This window comes from Armigeres subalbatus, chromosome 2, assembly GCF_024139115.2.
Source record: "Armigeres subalbatus isolate Guangzhou_Male chromosome 2, GZ_Asu_2, whole genome shotgun sequence".
Classification (NCBI taxonomy): Eukaryota; Metazoa; Arthropoda; class Insecta; order Diptera; family Culicidae; genus Armigeres; species Armigeres subalbatus.
Genome location: NC_085140.1, coordinates 47,596,234 through 47,611,941, shown reverse-complemented (window position 1 = coordinate 47,611,941; position 15,708 = coordinate 47,596,234). Strand labels below are relative to the sequence as shown.

Below are 15,708 nucleotides of genomic sequence, written 5' to 3'. Positions count from 1 at the left end.
TGAAAAATGCCTAGACCGGCACCGGGAATCGAACCCAGCCACCCTCAGCATGGGTCTTGCTTTGTAGCTGCGCGTCTTACCGCACGGCTAAGGAGGGCCCCACCCATTTTGACGTCAACTACGTCTAAGGGGAAGACTCGGATACTGGGTGTAAAATGAAAATTTCAAAATTGGGGACCGTCACGAAATCATGTAAGATTTGTAACATTAATAGGTCCTTTATCTTTCAATGGATTTTGAAGATTTATATATCAATCGATTCGCAAACTATCCACCAATTTGCCAGTGGTATTGAAATTTTTGAGTATCAATGCAAAACTACTGAAAATTTTAGTTAATTTATGCATCATGCATCCCCTATGTAGCGCGATTCAATCCTTGGTGATTGCCTACTTTTAGGGTATTACCAATTGTTGAACTGGGGTGGCCCAGCTGCTAAACAGTGGAGTCCTACTCTCTCACAGAGTGGGAGATGCTGCTAAACCTGGGTAGTAGTGTCGGTGAGATAGTTCCTTCTTTTGTATATATAAGGGATGCTGATGTTTAATATTTTTTCTCTTTCAAACGCATAGGCAGGATAGGATTTGTTTTCATCGGAAAACGTTTCCCGAAACAAAGGCAATTACTAAGGATTGAATCGCGCTGCATGATGCATAAAAGAACTAAAATTTTCAATAGTTTTGAAAACAAATCCTATCCTGCCTATGTGCTTGAAAGAGAAAAATGATTAAATTTCAGCAAGCTCTATAGAACGGAAAAGTTGATTCAGTGTACTATATTTGGTTTTACGTAGTTTACGTCAAGCGGTCGTGTCTTGTATACAACTCCAATTTTTTTTTGCGTTACGTAATTAATGGATCTAGATGTCCGTAGACACCACGCTTACAAATTTCGTTTCAGTTATACCCAAATCAGATGTTCTAGGTTGTCCAAACTATTGTGGAGCTTGGAACAATTGGTTTAACAGGTCAACTACGCTTGATAAAAATCTGACATTGACCAGTCATGTCCATACATGTCAGTAGAGCTCGCGTATATCTTTCGCACCTCATCTAAACCAGAAGTTCAAAAATTTCCAAACTGTGTTGGAGTTCGTATCAATTGGTCTACCAGGAATTCCTAGAGGAACTTCTAGAGGGATTCCTGGAAGAACTTCGGATTTCCCGAAGCAACTTCCGCAGGAATTCCGAAAAAAAACTTCTGGAGGAGTTATAGAAAGAGCTTTCGGAGGAGTTCCAGAAGGAACTTCCAAAGATAATCCAGAAGTAATTTCCAAAGGTATTCGAAAAGCAACTTCCGGAGGAATTTCAGATGGAACTTGCGGAGGAATTCCAAAAGAAACTTTCGGAGGAATTCCGAAATGAACTTCTGCAAGAATTTCCAAATAAACTTCCGGAGGAATTCTGGAAAGAACTTTCGGCGGAATTCCAGAAGGAGCTTCCGAAGGAATTCGAGAAGGAACTTTCGGAGAAAATCCAGAAGGAATCTCCGAAAGAATTCCAGTAGGAACCTGAAGAATTCCTTTAGGAACTCAAGGAAAAATTCCTGGAAAAGTTTTCGGAGGAATTCCTTCGAATATTCCTCCAAGAATTCCTCCGGAAGTTCCTCCAGGAATTCCTCCGCAAGTTCTTCCAAAAAGGCCTCCAGAAGTTCCTCCAGGAATTCCTCCGGAAGTTCCATCAGAAGGAGGAATTTCCAGAGGAATTCCTGGAGGAACTTCTGGAGGAATTCCTGGAGGAACTTCTGGAGGAATTCCTGGAGGAACTTCCGGAGGAATTCCTGGAGGAACTTCTGGAGCAATTCCTGGAGGAATTTCCGGAGGAATTCCTGGAGGAACTTCCGGAGGAATTCCTGGAGGAACTTCCGGAGGAATTCCTGGAGGAACTTCCGGAGGAATTCCTGGAGGAACTTCCGGAGGAATTCCTGGAGAAACTTCCGGAGAAATTCCTGGAGGAACTTCCGGAGGAATTCCTGGAGGAACTTCCGGAGGAATTCCTGGAGGAACTTCCGGAGGAATTCCTGGAGGAACTTCCGGAGGAATTCCTGGAGGAACTTCCGGAGGAATTCCTGGAGGAACTTCCGGAGGAATTCCTGGAGGAACTTCCGGAGGAATTCCTGGAGGAACTTCCGGAGGAATTCCTGGAGGAACTTCCGGAGGAATTCCTGGAGGAACTTCCGGAGGAATTCCTGGAGGAACTTCCGGAGGAATTCCTGGAGGAACTTCCGGAGGAATTCCTGGAGGAACTTCCGGAGGAATTCCTGGAGGAACTTCCGGAGGAATTCCTGGAGGAACTTCCGGAGGAATTCCTGGAGGAACTTCCGGAGGAATTCCTGGAGGAACTTCCGGAGGAATTCCTGGAGGAACTTCCGGAGGAATTCCTGGAGGAACTTCCGGAGGAATTCCTGGAGGAACTTCCGGAGGAATTCCTGGAGGAACTTCCGGAGGAATTCCTGGAGGAACTTCCGGAGGAATTCCTGGAGGAACTTCCGGAGGAATTCCTGGAGGAACTTCCGGAGGAATTCCTGGAGGAACTTCCGGAGGAATTCCTGGAGGAACTTCCGGAGGAATTCCTGGAGGAACTTCCGGAGGAATTCCTGGAGGAACTTCCGGAGGAATTCCTGGAGGAACTTCCGGAGGAATTCCTGGAGGAACTTCCGGAGGAATTCCTGGAGGAACTTCCGGAGGAATTCCTGGAGGAACTTCCGGAGGAATTCCTGGAGGAACTTCCGGAGGAATTCCTGGAGGAACTTCCGGAGGAATTCCTGGAGGAACTTCCGGAGGAATTCCTGGAGGAACTTCCGGAGGAATTCCTGGAGGAACTTCCGGAGGAATTCCTGGAGGAACTTCCGGAGGAATTCCTAGAGGAACTTCCGGAGGAATTCCTGGAGGAACTTCCGGAGGAATTCCTAGAGGAACTTCCGGAGGAATTCCTGGAGGAACTTCCGGAGGAATTCCTGGAGGAACTTCCGGAGGAATTCCTGGAGGAACTTCCGGAGGAATTCCTGGAGGAACTTCCGGAGGAATTCCTGGAGGAACTTCCGGAGGAATTCCTGGAGGAACTTCCGGACGAATTCCTGGAGGAACTTCCGGAGGAATTCCTGGAGGAACTTCCGGAGGAATTCCTGGAGGAACTTCCGGAGGAATTCCTGGAGGAACTTCCGGAGGAATTCCTGGAGGAACTTCCGGAGGAATTCCTGGAGGAACTTCCGGAGGAACTCCTGGAGGAACTTCCGGAGGAACTCCTGGAGGAACTTCCGGAGGAACTCCTGGAGGAACTTCCGGAGGAACTCCTGGAGGAACTTCCGGAGGAACTCCTGGAGGAAATTCCGGAGGAACTCCTGGAGGAACTTCCGGAGGAATTCCTGGAGGAACTTCCGGAGGAATTCCTGGAGGAACTTCCGGAGGAATTCCTGGAGGAACTTCCGGAGGAATTCCTGGAGGATTTCCTGGAGAAACTTCGGAGGAATTCCTGGAGGAGCTTCTGAAGGAATTCCTGGAAGAGCTTCTGGAGGAATTCCTTGAGGAACTTGCGGAGGAATTTCTGGAGGAACTTCCGGAGGAGTGCCTGGAGGAATTCCTGGGGAAACTTCCGGATGAATTCCTGGAGGATTTTCTGGAGAAATTTCGGAGGAACTTCCGGAGACATTTCGGAGGAATTCCTAAAGGAACTTCTGGAGGACTGCCTGGAGGAGCTCCCGGAGGAATTCCTGGGGGAATTTCCCAAAAAATCCTGGAGGAACTTCCGAAAGAACTCTTTGATGAATATCCGGAGGAATATCCAGAGGAATTCCTGGAGGAATATAAGGAGGAATTCCTGGAGGAGTTCCTGGAGGAATATTCTGAGGAATTCCGAGAAGAATATTGGGAGGAATTATTTTAGGAATGGAGCAATTCCTCGGGAAACGTTGGAAGGAATTTCTTGGGGAATATCCGGAGAAATTACTAAAGAAATTTCCGGAGAAATCCCTGGAACAATATTCAAAGCAATTCCTGGAGCACTATCCGGATAAATTTCTGGAGCCGGAATTGGTTACATATGAAATTTTTACTGGCTTTAACAAGAATTGAAATTTTCAATAGCTTATCGTTAATAATCCTAAGTTTCAATGAAATAGGCAAAATGGTGAAGAGTGTCCAAGTCGATTGATATATAAATCTTCAAAATCCATCGAAAGATAAAGTCGCTAGTAACGTTCAAAATCTTCCCTTCCAGAGTAACGCTCTCGATTTCCAAAAATCTAAATGACACCCAGTATAGTAAAGAAAGACGTTAGCCCTACGTAAAAAAAATATTATTTTCCCGAATTTTCAGGGGATTTTTTTTTCGCTTGATATTTTTAGGATTTTCCAAAATTGTTAGAGACAATGATTTCAGTGTGTCCAAAATAAATTCCTTTCATCTTCCATAGAGTTTTTTAGAACATCTTCTTCATTGGCATTACATTCCCCACTGGGACATTGTCGCCTCGCAGTTTAGTATTCATTAGGCACTTCCACAGTTATTATAACTGCGAGGTATCTAAGCCAAGTGACCATTCCTGCATTCGTATATCATGAGGCTAACACGATGAAATGTGCTAATATCTGTGTAGAGAGGAAATATAGATATGCAAATATTCGTATCTTCACAGATAGTCAAGCGGCACTCAAAGCATTGAGTGTCATTGAGTAGCTTTAAATGTACATAAAAACTTGTCTGGGACTGCATTCTTTCATTACGAAAAGTGTGCCAAGAGAACTCCGTAAATCTGTACTAGGTTCCAGGACTCTGTGGCATTGAAGGTAATGAAAAGGCAGACGAGCTTGTGAAACGAAGTTCAAATACACAGTTTATTGGCCCAGAAACTTTCTGCGGTATATCATACTGTACTATAAAAATGGAATTTAAATCCTGGGAAGCACAAAGGTTGGTGACCAACTGGTTGGTTGCCGAAAAGTGTGCTCAATCAAAGAGATTTATAATTCCCAATGTTAAAGAAACCGAAAAGCTTTTGGAGCTTAGCAAGAGAGCTCTTTGCACCTTCACTGACCTAATAACCGGACACTGCCCGAGCAGATATCATTTGAAAAATATTGGTCAGATTCAGAATGATATCTGTCGTATCTGTAACATGGAACGTGAAACCTCGGAACATCTGCTTTGCAGTTGTGATGCACTGTACAAGGGTAGATCTAAATTTCTAAATAATGGCTTTATGCAACCAGGAGATATTTGGACTGCAAATCCTGGAAAGGAAGTGGGTTTTATTAACTCAATTATACCGGGCTGGGAAAAGCCGCGTCTTAGGTTGTTTACTTGACAAATGGTGATCAACATACATGATGCAAATACATAGTTAAGAGTAATCAGGGGTATACCACAAAAGTTCAACTCAATGGACGCAGTGGTTCTACGCCCCAACAACAACAAAAAAACACGATGGTACTTTTATGCCTAGGGAAGTCGAGACAATTTCCAATCCGAAAATTGCCTAGACCGGCACCGGGAGTCGAACCCAGCCAACCTCAGCATGGTCTTGCTTTGTAGCCGCGCATCTTACGTTTTGATTTTCCAACGAAGTTTCTCTGGCCTTCGGAAATTCATAAGAACTTCAGAAGAATTTCATTTGGATAGGAAAAAAGAAAGCTTGAGCGATTTTTTCTTATTTCTTACTTACTACTCGGTACTGAATAATGTTAAACAGTAGGTAATTGTAAAATATTATTCTTTTATCGAGATCTTCACATCCAAGTGCTTGGTTAGTAAACTTCTGCGGATATATCAGATGAATGAAACGTTTATTCATCGTGGCAGTCAAAAGAGCCACCATTATCCTACGTTATTTAGTCGAATGAACTTTAACCGAGATTTGCACAGCCAAGATCGGTGGCAAGATTTGAGTGTGTAGATAATAGAAACATTCGCTCATAAATGTAGTATAAACGATTTCGTTGTGCTATTTTTCCCATGGGTACATTTTAGATCATTCTCCCCTACAAAAAATATATGCATTGTAATGTATTTTATAAACCATGAAGTTTGCTACCCATATTGATATAATTGGAAAAAGGTATAACTATGGCCATGGGGTACTACTTGGTGTAAGAACGCTGTCTACGAGAACAATAGCGTGCGTGTGGCCATATCTCAGGTAATGGTTGTCCGATCTGTGACATCAACATATCAATCAACTCAGGAAAAGCTCTAGTTTCTGTAAAAAATATAAAAAGGGTCAACATTACACCCAAGTGAAAAACACAAGCGCTTGAAAAATAGCATGCTCTCAAACAATCCGGATTATCTCCGGTATCCAGGGGTCTGACAATGGATTTGAACTAGTTTTCCAAAACTTGATTTATTTTCCCGTCGAACGCTGTCAGAAGAAATCACTTAATATTTCACGGAGCTATGGTCTTTTTTATTTTTATAAAATTTTGCCTGTCCCGATCATTCTGTCCAAGCACTGTACTGCCGCTAGCCGCAAGTCAGACTTATCTGTATATGGACGCCATATCCAGATAAGTCTGACTTGCGGTTAGCGGCAGTGTATATATGTATTATAAACTTCTATAAAATAAGTTGTGTTGCTTAGGATTTTTGGCAAACGACCTGTTAGGGCAAACAACTTTACCGCCAAATTAATAGTTCGACCGTATGTACCTTTCGGCCCTTCGTCGCTTTTAGCTGAATAACATACTCGGCCAAATGAAATTCTGCTAGATGTCTTTTAGACCAACTTCCAAAAAGGGCTTAACAGCCAAAATGTAATTAACCGAACCTAATTAGATCGAAAACCATCTGGCCGAACTGGTCATTTGGCAGAATAGAGCCATTTGACCAGATGAGCAAATTACATTTCATTCAGCCAAATGATATTTTCGTCCAAACGACTTTATCAGTCAAAAGACCAGTTTGGACGCATAACCTGTTCGGTCGACATGGCAATTGCTGGGCAACGCGTATCTGAAAGAATAAATTAGATCCGAACTTTAGGGAAAATCAGGTAACCAACCCCGGTGGGAACTTTGGTCGTACGCTGACAAGGCAGTGGGAATTTGCTCCTCTCTCGAGGTGTAAATCCTACCAAGCAGCTGTTCTCCACGTTAGGTGCGGCTCACAACAGCGTCTGTTCTCCATGTTAGGGGCATTATTCATGTATTCATTATAAGTTTTGAAGCTATGATAATTTGATTGGTCATGGTTACACTATCTGTAGATCCTATTTGTTTTCTATTCTTTAGAAAATAGATGCAGGATGAAGTATTTGACGCTTCGTTCGTTCATAAGTGGAAAAAAACATCTCACAGTGTGCTCAATCCTCTTTGATCTTCAACCGTGAACACAACTGGAGAGAGAAAGAAGTGCACTATGAACTGTAAAATGAAAATCTTTCTAAGAATCATCGCTTCTGCTTCACCACAAACGCTCAACGTCATGAGTTGATAGAATTTGCCTTCGTTAGATTGCGATCCATCAGCCTGCCGGTAACTATTTGACGGGCAACGATCGTTTGAGGATCATCCTCGCACATGATTGTTATTGCATCCACCTGGCGAACACACACGTCGTCATTATAAAGCTGCCGGCCGTGCTGCAAACCACCCGGGTGACTCTTGCGCGATGATGCAGTGACCCCTGCCGAGAAGAATCGCTTCTCATTGCCACCCTGCCGTCGCTGGCGCTGGCTGAGTGCCAAGATCACGCCTTGCTGATCCTCTTAATCACCGACCGCTCTTTTGCAATGTGACAATTTGCATTCCTAGAGCCCGAACAAGATCGTTATCTGGCGAAACAAAAACCTATTTACGGGGCTCTTGACAGCTATTACGGGGTGACCCAACGTACGAGCTGGGGTCGCTAATTGGTACCTCTGCTGGGTTAAAACAAAGCGTAACCGGATATCAACGTGATAAAGTCGCTCGAGACAGAACTGACCGACCAACCTTCATTGTCACGACAACGATCGTGGGTTCGCGGCCGAAACCATCATTGTCGTCATATTGCAGGATCATAAAACCTTTATGTGAACAAGCTCGGAGCATACTCCAAATTTCATTGCTTCTTGGGGCGCCCTTTGTGGATTTTCATCTTTGTTCATCTCCCTTCGTATGGCTTCGAAGGCGATCGATTTTCACGATCAAGATCGCTATGTTAGATCGGAATCTGCCGGAGGTTTGATCTTGACTCGAAAATATGTCCCCAGTTACCGTTGATGGCTTTTGCGGAGTCAAACCAAATCGTCGGCCAAGCAACGGTTTTGAATATGCAGCTGATAGTTGTCGTGATGTGAGAATTGCACCAACAACTCATCTGATCTCATCGCCTTTAAACTTGCAAGCGATCGCCATCGGATGTGGCAAGCCTTCGGCCGTTATGCAATCACGAGAGGTAAAATTAGGTGGCGGGTTCCGCCCGTCCGGGACTGGTTTTCCTCTCCGAAGGCCACTCTTCGTGAAGCTTCCATTGTGTCATCTTTCTTTTCTTCAGGTTAATATGTTTAACCCTTTTGGCCTAAACATTTCAATTATTCATGCATTTTTGGAAATCCGATAAAAAAAGCTCAGGCCTGTTTTAGCCGAATGAGAAGCTCAGCAACTCTCGAAGAAGCAAATTGTGAAAACAGTTTCAATAATTGTAAGCTTCAAGACATTATATACTGCATTATGAAAATAATCAACAAAAAATTAAGTCAACGTGTCTATCCGAGAAATCATATTTGTAATAAAATATTGCTTATGTATGGATTTTTTTATTCATGTTTCATGATTATTGTCCTAAAAGTTTTAGGATTTGAATTTTAGGCTAATGTATGTTCAATATACATAGTTTAATAAAATAAAGCTGAAAATATTGATTTGTTGGCCTCACAGGGTTAAGCCATTGCATCACAATCATTCAACGCAAAAATCGCAGAGTTGGCAGCGATCAACGGCTTTTGTGCTATCGACCCAGCTCCTATACCGAAAGCTAAACCAACAGCAAGTGCATCATCATTCAGTCGGTGTGGGCACGCATCGACTTATCCCCGAGCCGCCACCAAACCTAGGCTTTGAATATTGAATCGATCGCGCAAAGTCAGTCAACCATCAGCTCAAGCAGTTTCTGTCAACCTTATAGGCACAGTTTTTTTTTGCTTTTTGCATGCGAAAATGTTCGCAGACACCTCCTCGGGCGACTGACAAGACAACGCACGGGTGTCATATACCTAGCCACGCTTACCCAAATTAAATAAATTTTAAACATGCAGATTGGTTATTGACCGAGTCAAGTCCGATCCGGTGGTGGGTAGCACATTGTCGTTTTTGTTAAGTCGTTGAACGAAAGCGAAAGGAGCTCATTATCATCGGATGATGTAAAACACGTTTAAGTCAAATGAGGTGAGCTTCTTTTAAATTCGGTTGCTGTTTTAAACGATAACCAGCTTGATGATCTATCAGCTGATATGAGTTAGATTTGAAAATTCACCCGTTCAATTGCACTGCTTTCTTTCGGAGCTGATTTTTAAAACCACAATGTTGAGCGTATAGCGAAAGAAGTACATATTGAGCTTTGAGCTGGTTAGTTTTCGATAGCGCAAATTAGAAAATTATACTCACTGTTGCGCCACTGGCAGAGATTCGCACTCTATAATTAAATTGCCTTTTGGTTCGTGTGGGAGGTTACGCCATAATTTGCACTATCGATACGTGATTCATGTTTCGGTTTAATCTGTTCCAATAATCATTCCATAGGCAGCTATTCGAATTATTTCATGTTTGTGCATTCTACGTTTCTTGCAATTGAAAACTACAAATAATATTATCATTTTTAAAATAATTCGAATCACTCTGTTAATGTTATTTCAGTTACACCTTGGCTATGTGTGAGATATCTGAACAATTTCGATGGAGAAAATATGTCTTTCAAAAAGGAATACTTTTTTTTGCATTCCTTGGTGTAGTTGTAGCTCTACAATACGCCAGGCATAGCCTATAGGTGTATCAACGCTGTAGTCAACCAGTGTGCAGTGTGATGTAATTGAGACGTATAGAACGTCCTCTCAGAAACAAATTGAATAGTAGCATAGTGAATACTAATATCAAGACAGGTACAATAAGGGGTCGTACACTAATTACGTAAGCACTTATGGGGGGAGGGTGGGTCTGCCATTTTCTTACGCTCCATATAAATAAAAACCCAGAATAATCTACCTAGCGGTGATGATGCCTTTCTCGCTCATTATAAAATGTGTCTAGAAAAATCTTTAGAGAGGTCAAATAGAACAAATATAAAGCAATTAATGATTTTGACTGTTATATAGTTTCCAAAAATGGGGCAAAATTGGATCGTGGAGAAACCATATCAAAATCGTCATAAAATCGGGTGTAGACGAAATCAGGGGCAGATAAAATTTTAACATGCTAAAAATCGAGTCATCACTGTATCTTGTACATATTCGTTTATGGAATGATGCTATGGCAGTTTCATTGCAAAGAATTGAAAATATTTTTTTTGAAGTTAAATTGTAAACAAATAATCAATCAAAAGCCTGAATGCAAGCATTTTTGACAAACTACATCCTATTAAAATTATTATTAGGGCATACTTCATCATTATCAGATAATAGTAAAAGAGTAAAAAATGGATTACCTGATAACTTTCCCTCAAAACCACAAACGCTCATTAATAATAAAATTTATTCGTTTAACGATAATTTAAACTACGGACAAAATTAGCTCAAATCCTATTCTCGATTGCATATGAAAAGCTTGTGGTAGATAGAAGTGCGTTACGCCGAAAACTAACTGGAAGACTAGATACTCTGAATTGTCCCGATTAAAGCAGAACTCGTCATCTCCCAACTCACAAACAATCGAGTTGCTTACTCCGATATATGTGTAATTAGTCCTACAAAGGGTTTCAAAATTCCATCAACCGAGCTAGCGATTTTTGGGTTTCAAGGTTTTAATTATATCCACGGAAATCAATTTGAACATGAGTTATGAATAGTATTATTATGATATGGCTAATATCATCTTCCAAACTTGGACGTACATGTTCATGATAGCATTAGAGGCGAAAGTATAGAATTGATAGTTCCGTTAGGATACGGCAGGCATGAAGAGGACATTGAGGAAAAATTATTCAATAAATCGATATTATTGTCGAAAGGCCCAGCTATGCTGTAACCAAATTAATCACTTATTATATAAATCTCTAACTGAAATTAGAAAAAAAAACAAGCTACTTAATTAAATCCGACTGATATTAAATATAACACTACACTAATTTGAGAATCCCATTTAAAAGAACCTCATAAATAATAAAATGACATTTACTAATATCCATTCTTTTCATTATTTTCCTCACCATCTAACCCGATCTCAACTATAATAATTTATGATGGAGCTTCGAAATTGAAAAGACTTCGAGCCAACACCAAATGCAGCCAACACCATGATCCTACTAATATCGTCAGGAATCGGAAGAATCTGAAATCTAGTAAACACTTATTAAAGCTAATAAGTGGTAAGTAGATAGAAAGAATACATACATGGTAAGTGCAAATAACTTATAAATTTATCATATTTTTATTCCATTGCGTAAATGTATATATCATATGTGTTTACTTTGTAAATGATAACCGTACTTTGTTTATATATATGCACATTTTGTGAAAAACGTATATATGTTTCTGTGAGTGTGTGTGTATATTATATCAAAACAATAACCTAAAAATTGATTTAGGAAATAGGTGGAAAATTATGCTGAAGCGTTGTTTAGGATGGTTACTGAGAAGTGCAAAATATAGTTGGTGTAACAATTGACGTAGCGGTGTTGGCAGTCATGGGTGAAGTGAATTAAGTGAATCGACTCATCATTAAACACACGACTGCAATATATGTTCAACAAAATCGTAAGCAGTGACTTATATATATACTTATTAATACTATGTTTGCACTACGGCCTGAATAACATGTTATTCAAATTATCGACAAAAGAAAGCTCATCAAGATAGCCGAATAACATGTTACAAGGCCCTAGTGTGAACATAGTATAAGTCGTGACGTGAATTTGGAAAGGTTGAACGGAATTATGAACAAAGATGGTGCCGACGATTTAGTAATTTGGTTTTGACCGTTTGGTGATTTTTCGGTGACTCGTTTCTGAGGCTGGTTTCCTGATTAAGGGAGTTAAGATAGTGGAGAAGTTGTGAATGTGAAGCAAGAACGATACGGTGATAGTGACCGCAATAATTTTCGGTGCATGATGACTATGTTAACATTAACGTAATGATAGTAGGTGAATATGATGCGTGATTTCATTGCTTATACTGAGTGAAATGATTCGTAGTGGAAGAAAAACTTATATACTTTTGTAAAGGTAAAGAAGAAGAAAAGAGTGATGTTGATATTAGTGATGGTAGTTTGACAATACTAAGTGCTTATAATGATGGGGGTGGGCTGTTATACAAATCCTTGTTTTCATAACAGGCCCATAACAGTGACCACATGAGCAACATCGCTTAGGATTCCTAAGTTAGGAACGTCTGTGTGACGATGAAAAAAATAGAGTCTCATAGAAGCCAATATGGGCGGGATACAGTGTAGATTAGTAGCAAAGAACAGCTGCCATTATACCACCATAAAAAAAAAAAAATTAAAAAAATAAAAAATAAACGAGAATCAAATAGGTAAAAAGATAAGATAAATTCTTTGCAAACCTATGCCGAATTGCCGACGAAAGTAAACTATGAAATTCCCTTCAAACGCGTCACTCCCAGACATTGCAATATTAAAAGCAACGAAACAGGCATTTTATCAAGAAGATACAGTAATGCTAAAAAATCTACCAAAATCTGTCCTGGTTAAACTGGAAATCGTCCAGGATGCAGATCTTTTAAATCAACCCATTGCACCACTCTGCCTTCGCTGGACCCACATTAAATGTCATGATTTGCATTTAAAAATTATCAAATAAGACATAATGGTTTGATCTCACCAATCTTCCAGAAGAAACCTTGTGGCTCCATGTAACCATTGGGTAGAGGTGGCAGGATGCATATTCTTGTACGCGTCGTTCGTAATTCTGCTAAATAAGCTGGCACCAGGTTTGAATTCCTACAATAACGTCACCAATGACAATCATTTGGTTAGTTCAACAGTGTTCCAGTTCGAGCAGCATGCAGGCACTTGCGAGAGCAAAGTTAGGAGACCGCTCGCCATAATAATTCCTTTTTAGTCGATCGCAGCTACAGCGAGAAAACCGCTTGGATGGTATCGGCAACGATACATGCCTGTGCTTAATATGTCTGCACTCATTATTCCTCATTTGAGCACCGGGTCAAAGCAGGAGCGTTTGCTCGTAGTTCAGAGCTCTTCTTGATCAAAAATGAAGATTTGTTTCCATACCTATCCGACTTTGAGCTATGTGAGGTCACTGCGTCCTTCTTTTCATGAAAGAGCAGTTTGCGGTCGAAAACAAATGTCATTTGGCCAAAGCCCACTAGGCCGAAGCTTATTCAGCCGAATATACCATTTGACTGATACTCTACGACACTACCTATAATTCCATTACCCATAATGCCATTACCCCGAAGGCCACTACCCCGAATCCCATTACCCCTAATGGGATTTAATGAATGAGCCAGTGCAGATATGTTCCGTTTTTATCAACACGGTCCGTGAAATTCAGTTGATAAAATCGGAACAGTGACAAAATCGAAATAATTTTCTTTGACGATTTTTTAGCTAAAAATTTATATATTGCAAGGAAAATGTAAGATTTTCAGGTTCTAAGATTTTTAAATGCTAAGGAAATGTCCATAAACCACGTGAACATGTGGTTAGTGACAAGACATAGGAAATGTATATTTATCATCAATTGATACTGGTTGAGGTTCCTGGCAAGTAAGGGGTGCATCATAACGTCCATAAATTATGTTACCCAAAAAATAACAATTTTTATCCTTCCTCTATTAATTGTCCCACTTTTTGTATGAAATTTCCAAAAATTTAATATGAGTAGTCACACTTTTAGAATACCTCTCCCTTCCACTAAAAGCGTGAAGTAATTTATGGACGTTCCCAAAGATCAGGTGGCATACGTTGATAACATAAAAATAAATTCGAAAATATTTGATCTCCTTAATCTTTGGGATGGATGGGTCATATATGCCCAGCCTTTTAAATTGGCTGTGAAATATAACAGAAGAGAGCTTGGTCCCAAGTTTCTCCAGCAAAAATGTTCATCAGGATGTCAGCTACCCAGGAAAAATATGGGAGGTCAAGTTTGACTACTTAGTTACTTAGTTACTTAGTTACTTAGGTCTTTTTGAAAAGTTAAGCGAGATTTGGATTCTGTTCCAAATTGTTTCATAAATCTAAACACTCAATCAGGTGTAGTCATCTTGATCGTTGAGACAGTGCACAATGGGGAAATCCGATTCCAAAGGTGGAAAAAATTGATAACTTTCTTCACGAACAACTTACAGAAGAGATCAAGAGCTTATTCGAAAGAGAATTTTGCAAAGAATTCAGTGAGTCCTGTTTCATGGACGTGGAACGCTTCTGTATGTAGTTATCGAGCTCGTTTTGCCCTAATGCCCCATATATCGCGAGTTTCCAAACTATTTGTCATTTTATCTTTAAGACATTGTTCTAAAATTGTGTTTATCTCTTCACTGTGGATCTACAGAAGGGCACTAAATATATTTTGTTGGTAAAAGTTGGAAATTTAAGGGATTTTGGGGTCAAATAAGCATCAAAGTGCATTTTATGTGCAATTTTCATGTATTCTGTAAAAATAGTAATATTTACAGATAAATGTTGATATTATTGTCTCAAAGTGTTGAACAGATGTTGACAAATGTTTGCCGAACAAAAATAATGAAATAAATCGTTTCACAAATGTTTTATTTGGTTATTTATTGAGTAAAAAACGATTTTTAAAAACTTTTGAATAGCACCGATGCCAAACATTTCCAAACCAAACCCGATAGCACAACTAGACAAGAATAGTCATATGTTATGAGTCTTGATGTGAACATAGATAGGAGGTGATGGAGATACTCTTTTTCTCACCTTTTGCCCAAATTCCCTATGAAACAATATAGCTCAATGATTCTGAGCAAGGAAATGATGTAGTAATGTTAATTCAATTCATATTTTCCAATGATATAATGAAAATAACAATTATTCATATAATTCATTAAAAATATTGAATTATAGGGGATTTAGGGGCCATACAGCTCATTTAATGTAATTTTTTATACAAAATATGATAACTTTTCTCACGAGCGACTCACAGATAAGATTAAGGGCTTATTCGAAAGCGAATTTTCATAGAAATTCAGTTAGTGATAATTTATAGACATGAGACACTTCTGTATGTAGTTATTGAGCTGGTTTTGCCACAATGTCCCATACATCAAAATGTTTCATATTTTGGTACTTTTATCTTTTGAAAATTACACTGAAATTCTGTTTTCCTCTTCATTGTTGATCCATATATAGCACTATACATATTTTGTTGGAAAAAGTTGGAATTTTAAGGGATTTTGGGGTCAAATAATCATCAAACTGCATCTATGTGAATTTTTCATGTATTCTGTAAAAAATAATAACACCCAAGAAATCATTTGCACTATATTACGTCGAATGATCATTTAGGGTTAATATACGGTGATTTAAAAACTAGTAAGCATTGATGTAGCTCTACATTGATCAATTTTGGCGAAATCAATGAT

The 15,708-nt window shown here is 39.9% G+C and overlaps 1 protein-coding gene across 1 annotated transcript in view; it reads right to left on the bottom strand.

Moving 5' to 3' along the window:
• Positions 1 to 15,708, bottom strand: part of LOC134218541 (uncharacterized) — a 757,540-nt gene that overhangs the window by 666,252 nt on the left and 75,580 nt on the right. The window lies entirely within an intron of this gene.